General features: G+C 35.4%; 1 pseudogene; it reads left to right on the forward strand.

The window, feature by feature from the left end:
- Window positions 1-424: 424 nt before the first annotated feature.
- Window positions 425-1858, forward strand: LOC105497497 (ras-related protein Rab-5A pseudogene; annotated as a pseudogene).
- Window positions 1859-7698: the final 5840 nt, after the last annotated feature.

Raw genomic sequence — 7698 nt, forward strand, 5'->3', positions numbered from 1 at the left:
TTTTCCCAATATGTTACCCACCACCACTCTGGACTGTTCCTAGTGTCTTCCATACTTTTCAGTTTCCAAAATTTTGCCTGTGTCCTCTTCTCTCCCATCTTATACAATTTTGTGTGTCTGTACCTTTAAAACATCCCCTTGGCGGGGGGAGGAGGCAGAGGGAGGAGGAGGAGGAAGAATTCGTCGGAAGTCCAGCGGCGGCGGCGGCGGCGGCGGCGAAAGGAAAGAGGAAGGCGGAGCGGCGAGAGGCGGAGACGGAGCCGAACAGGGGCGGCACCACGGCACGAGCCCTGCACAGTCCAGTGTGAGGGGAGCGACGCGAAGAGCAGTCGACGGCGCTGCCGCCACCACCACCGCCATAGACACACTCTCATCCTACGTGCTACGCCTGGGCCTTGCTGCCAGGAAGCTTCGGCCCCGCAGCTCGGCTTGCTGCGGTCTTAGGTTTCTTTACGTCCAGAAAGAAGAATATTGACCCCTTGAATTCTGGAAGTTCATTGAAGACTCTGAAATTAGGGACTTATTTCAAATTTGGACATGGCTAATCGAGGTGCAACAAGACCCAACGGGCCAAATACTGGAAATAAAATATGCCAGTTCAAACTAGTACTTCTGGGAGAGTCTGCTGTTGGCAAATCAAGCCTAGTGCTTCGTTTTGTGAAAGGCCAATTTCATGAATTTCAAGAGAGTACCATTGGGGCTGCTTTTCTAACCCAAACTGTATGTCTTGATGACACTACAGTAAAGTTTGAAATACGGGATACAGCTGGTCAAGAACGATACCATAGCCTAGCACCAATGTACTACAGAGGAGCACAAGCAGTCATAGTTGTATATGATATCACAAATGAGGAGTCCTTTGCAAGAGCAAAAAATTGGGTTAAAGAACTTCAGAGGCAAGCAAGTCCTAACACTGTAATAGCTTTAGCAGGAAACAAGGCCAACCTAGCAAATAAAAGAGCAGTAAATTTCCAGGAAGCACAGTCCTTTGCAGATGACAATAGTTTATTATTCATGGAGACATCAGCTAAAACATCAATGGATGTAAATGAAATATTCATGGCAATAGCTAAAAAATTGCCAAAGGATGAACCACAAAATCCAGGAGCAAATTCTGCCAGAGGAAGAGGAGTAGACCTCACCGAACCCACACGACCAACCAGGAGTCAGTGTTGTAGTAACTAAACCTCTAGTTTGAACTAGCTGGAAGAGTCTTCTGCTTCCTAAATGTTAATGACAATGGAATTGGAGCATTTAACCAGCCCAGTATGACTTCCAAAAGAAGAGACTTATGATAGAGTCAAGTTTCTAATACACAATTATTTTAAGTGTTTTGAACTTAATTTTTAATAACATGCATGGGTCCTCACTGATGTTTCAACAGTAGGGAAAAAATGAGAACTATGCGGACACTTGTTTCAATGGAAGGTTAGGGGGAATAATTTCTCATCACTAGGAATATAGACAAATGACTGTCTGGACCCACACAGTTAACCAGCCCATTTCTCCACACTGGTACAGTAGTCACCTGTGAAAAAAAATTTGGAACTTACTAATTTGGGCTTTTCAAAAACATCCATTTTTTAGAAGGAGATTCTAAAGTTATTTATGATGCTTAGCCGTAGTATTCAGGCAAATGTTCATTTCTCCTGGTATCTGTATTTAAAATGTACATTTCACATTTTAATAAATTAACCACAAGAAAATAATCACACATATACAAGGTCGGGGGGTGGGGAAGAGTATTAATGGTATCTTAATTATAGCCAGTCCCGTTTTTTTTTTAAATGGGGTAAAAATCAAATGCAATCCCATCTTGTTTTAAGAATTTGAGAACTAATAAATGCACCTTAATGGATAGTGTTCCTTTCAAACATGTGAGTTCTTTAACAAAAATGAAATAAACCAGGTGTCTGTGATTTCTGATTAATCACTACTGGCCATTACATAGGTTTTGTTGTTTGGGGAAGCAGTGATTAATCAGAAACCACAGACACCTGGTTTATTTCATTTTTGTTAAAGAACTCACATGTTTGAAAGGAACACTATCCATTAAGGTGCATTTATTACTCTGTTTATTACTCTGCCTGTATAGCTACAGTGAAGACTTACAGTAAAGTAAATCTTGAAGTCAGGTAGTGTCAGTTCTCCAACTTTATTATCCCTCAATATTGTGTTGGCCATTCTGGGTATTTTGTCTTTTGATATAAACTTTAGAATAAGTTTGTCAATTTCTACAGATATTTGATTGGGATTGTGTGGAATCTCTAGATAAATTTGGGAAGAACTGACATGTTAAAAATATTGGTCTTCCTTTTCATGTATATAGATTATTTCTTTATTCCTTTAGATATGTGTGTGGTTTTAAAAATTCTTTCGTAAGTTTTGCAGTTTTCCTCAAAATGAATGTTGTACACATGTTGTTATACTTATACCTAGGTATTTCATTTGTTTGGCACTAATGCAAATGATTTTGTGTTTTTAATTCCTAATTCAAATTGTTCATTGCTAGTATGTAGGAAAGCAACTGATTTTTTGCATATTAACCTTGTATCCTGCAACCTTGCTATAATCATTCATTAGTTCTGGGAGATTTTTGTTGTTGTTGGTTCTTTTGAGATTTTTCTACAGAAACAATCTTATCTTCTGGGAACAAAGACCCCTTTTCCTTTCTTCCGAATCTACATACTTTTTATTTGCTTTGTCTTATTGCATTAATTAGGACTTCCATTATGATGCTGATTAGGATTGGTAAATGGGAGTCGGGGCATCCTTGCCTTGTTCCTGTTCTTAGAGGAAATGCTTCTAGTTTCTCACCGTTAAATATGATATCAATTGTAGGGTTTTTGTAGATGTTCTTTATCATATTGAAGATTATCCCTGAGATTTTTTGTCATGAATGGGTATTGGATTTTGCCATATGTTTTTCTGCATCTGTTGATATCATCATAGGACTTTTATTCTTTAGCATGTTAATGTGCTCAATTACAATAATTTACTTGCAAATGTTGAACAAACCTTGCATATGTGGAATGAATCCCACTTGGTTGCACTGTATAATTTCTTTTATATATCATTGAATTCCATTTGCTAATATTTTGTTGAGGGATTTTGCATTTCTGTTAGTGGGAGATATTGACCTATAGTTTTTTTCTAATTTCTTTGGCTTTCATATTGGTATAATACAGGCCTCATAGAATGAGCTAGGATGTATTTGCTCACTTTTATTTTCTGGAAGAGATTTTAAGGAATTGGTATAATTTCTTCCTTAAATTTTTGGTAGGATTCAACCTACCAAACACTATTTCAGATTAGAGATTTCTGTTTCAAGAAGATATTATTGATTCAATTTAATCAGTTGATATTGGCATACTCAGATTATCTGTTTCTCCTTGTGTGAGTTTTGGTAGTTTGAGTCTTTCAAGAAATTGGTCCATTTCATATAAGATTCATTTCATCAAATTCATGGGCATAGAGCTGTTCATAACATTTCGTTGTTATCCTTTTGATGTTCATAGGCTCAGTAGTGATGGCTTCTCTTTCATTTATGATATTAGTAATTTGTATCTTAATTCTTTTTTTCTTAGATAGCCTGATTAGAGGTTTATCCATTTTATGGATCTTTTCAAAGAACCAGCTTTTGGTTTCATTGATTTTCTGTTTTCTATTTCATTGAGTTATGTTCTAATTTGTATTAATGTTTTCCTTTACATTAGCCTGGGACAAAGTCTATTTGACTCTCAATGACTAGTGACAAGTCTGTCCGTTTGTGTCAACAGACTCAGTCTTTCTTCCTGTGATGAGTTAAGCTAATGCAACCTCAGGAAAGGCAGTTGTGATCTTATTTGGAAAATATGGCTTCTAGGTAGATAAGAGAACTTCAGAGAACAGCTTCACTTTGTGCTTTGGGAGATACAGAGGATTGAAATAGGGGTGAGGCAGGGAGAGGTCAGAGAGACCTTGAGGCTTCTTTTTCAGTTCAGCCTGTCAAAGCACCATATTTTGGGGTATTGGTTTCTGATCCCCAACACAATCAATGTTACATACTACTCTCCAAGTACTGCTTTTGCTCCAACTTGTAAATTTTAATAGGTTACATTTTCTTATTCATTTAGTTCAACGTATTTTTAAATTTCTCTTGAGGCATCTTCTTTCATTTTTGTTTTTGTTTTTGAGATGGAGTCTTACTCTGTCACCCAGGCTGGAGTGCAGTGGTGCAATCTCAGTTCACTGCAACCTGCCTCCCAGGTTCAAGCGATTCTCCTGTTGAGCCATCTTCTTTCTCTTCTTTCTCACACACAAGAGAAAGAAGTGTGTTGTTTAATCTCTAAGAATTTTAGGATTTCCCATTTATCTTTCTGCTATTGATTCCAAATTTTATTCTTTTATGGCCTGAACGCATACTTTGTGTAACTTCTACTCTTTTAAATTTGATGTGCTTGTGAGACTCATGATAATGACAATATAAAAACCTATAATAGATAAACTAATAAAAACCAACAAATTAAACACACTATCAGAGAAAAATTACTTAACTACAAAAGATGACAGTAAGGAAGAAAGGAAGCGAGGAGTTACAAAACAATCAGAAAGCAAGAAACAAAATGGCAGCAGTAAGTCTTCCCTTATCAGTAATAATACTGAATGTAAATGGACTCAGTTCTCTGATTAAAAGACATAGAATGACTTAATGGATAAAGAAAAAAGACTTAACTATATCATGCCTACAAGAAACTTACCTCACCTCCAAAGACACACATCGAGTGAAAGTGAAAGGGTGGAAAAAGATATTCCATGCAAGTGGAAATCAAAGAAGAGCAAGAGTAGCTATACTAACTTCAGATAAAATAGACTACAAGTCAAAGACTGTACAAAGAGAAAAAGAGTGTCACTATATAATAAAGGAGTCAGTAGAACAAGAAGATATAATAATTATGAATATCTATGCTCCTAACACCAGAGGTCCCAAGTATATAAAGCAAACATTAATAGATCTGAAGGCAGATATAGACTGCAACATAATAATCATAGGGGAAGTAGCACCACACTTTCAATGATGGACAGGTCATCTAGACAGAAAATCAACAAAGAAGCATTGGAGTTAAACTATCTACTAGACCAAATAGGCCTAACTGCCATCTGCAGAACATTTCACCCAACTGCTGCAGAATACACATTGTTTTTTATCAGTTCATAGAACATTCTCCAGAATAGACCATATATTAGTTCACGAAACAAATCTTAAAAAATTCAAAAAGGAAAACTCATATCAAGTATATTTTTCTGACAACAATGGAATAAAACTAGAAATCAATAACAATAGGAATCTTAGTAAATTCATGGAAATTAAACAACATGCTCTTGAATGACCAATGGGTCAATGAAGAAATGAAGAAGGAAAATTAAAATGTCTTTAAACAAATGAAAGTGGAAGTGCATCATACCAAAACCTATGGGATACAGTAAAAGCAGTACTAGTACTAAGAGGAAAGCTTATAGCAATACATGCCTATATCAAAAAAGTTGAAACACTTCAAATAAGCAATCTAACAATGCACCTCAAGGAACTAGAAAAGCAAGAACAAACCAAACTCTAAACTAGAAGAAAAGAAATAATAAAGATTAGAGCAGACATAAATAAAATTGAGACTAAAGAACACAGAAGATCAATGAAAAGCTGATTTTTGAAAAGATAACAAAATTGGCAACCTTTAGGTAGACTAAGAAAAAGAGAGAAGACCCAAATAAATAAAATCAGAAATAAAAAAGGGAACATAACAACGGACACTTAAGAAATCCAAAGAATCATTAGAGACTGTTATGAACAACTATACACTAGCAAATTGGAAAACCTGAAGAAATACGTAAATTCCTGGATGCATACTACCTACCAAGGTTGAACCAGGATGAAACAGAAAACCTCAACAAACCAATAATAAATAATAATATCAAAACCATAATAAAAAGTCTCCTCTCAACGAAAAGCCCAGAACTTGGTGGCTTCCCTGCTGAATTCTACAAAACATATAAAGAAGGACTAATCCTGCGTGATTTTTAATTTGATTAGATTCCTTTTTCCTGGCTTTTTTGAGATAATCATTCTTTCCTTCCCTCCTTTTTTCTTTTAATATGGTGAATTACATTATAGATTTGTTAATGTTGAACTAACTTTCCATTCTTGACGTAAACATATCTTTGTCATTCTGTATTAACCTTTTTATCCATTAACCTTTTTATCCATTGCTGGATTCATTTTGTTAATATTTTACTTATATTCTTTGCATTTCTTTCCTGATTTTGAGTTTGGCCAGTGACTTTATGTCCTCATTTTTTTTTCCCCCAGTTTTTGTATCAAAGACCAAAATTAAGGTCTCAATTCTTTCTTGAGCCTCAAGGGTAGAATCCATTTTGAAACTCATCAGGTTGTAGTCAAAATTCAGTTCCATACAGCCGTAGGAATGAGGTTTCCTTTTCTTTGAATAAGATAATTAGTAACCTTAATTCCATCTGCAAAGTCCCTTTGACATGCAACATAACATATTAAAAAGCATAACACCAAGGAAAAAGATAATGGAAGCCCAAAACTCTGCCTGCCAAAAGTTCACTTGAAAAACCATTTGTGCTTGCTTTCTCTCTGTAGAAGATTCTAACTACTGATCTTTATAAATAATTATAATAATTTTAAGATTTTATATTTCTCCTTAACTCAGTTTGAAAAGTAAAATTTTTACAGAAATTTAATCATTTTATCTACATTTTCAAATTATTTATGTATTTTTTCATAATATTATCATTTCAAAATAATTTCAACTTCTATTTTAGATTCAGGGAGTACATGTAGCGGTTTATTAACTGGGTGTATTGCGTGATGATGAAGTTTGGGGTATGATTGTTCACATCACTCAGGGAGTGAGAATAGTACCCAGTAAGTAGTTTTTCAGCCCTTTCCCCTGAGTAGTTTCCAGCGTCGGTCATTCTCATCTTTATGTGCATGTGTACATAATATTAGCTCCCACTTCTAAGTGAGAACATGTGGTATTGGTTTTCTTTTCTTGCATTAGTTTGCTAGGATAATGGTCTCCAGCTCCATTTGTGTTTCTTCAAGGATATGATTTTATTTTTTTATGGATGCATAGTATTCTATGGTGTGTATGTACCACATTTACTTTATCTAGTCTGCCATTGATGGTCATTTAGGTTGATTCCATGTCTTTGCTATTGTGAATAGTATGGCAATGAAGATATGCATGCATGTGTCTTTATGGTAAAACAACTCATATTCCTTTGGGCATATACTCAGTAATGGGATAGCGGGGTTAAATGGCAGTTCTGCTTCTGGTTCTTTGAGAAATCACCACACTGCTTTCCACAATGACTGAACTAATTTATACTTCCGACAACGGAGTATAAGGATCCCCTTTTCTTTGCAACCTGACCAGCATCTGTTATTTTTTGACTTTTTAATAAAAGCCATTCTGACAGATGTGAGATGATATATCATTGTAATTTTTATTTGCCTTTCTCTAATGATCAGTGATATTGAGCTTTTTTTCCATATGATTGTTGGCTGCAAGTATGTCTTCTTTTGAGAAATGTCTGTTCATGTCCTTTGTCTACTTTTTAATGAGGTTGTTTTATTTTTCTTGTAAACTTGTTTAAGTTCCTTATGGATACTGGATATTAGACCTTTGTCAGATG

Source organism: Macaca nemestrina, chromosome X (genome assembly GCF_043159975.1).
Source record: "Macaca nemestrina isolate mMacNem1 chromosome X, mMacNem.hap1, whole genome shotgun sequence".
Taxonomy (NCBI): Eukaryota; Metazoa; Chordata; class Mammalia; order Primates; family Cercopithecidae; genus Macaca; species Macaca nemestrina.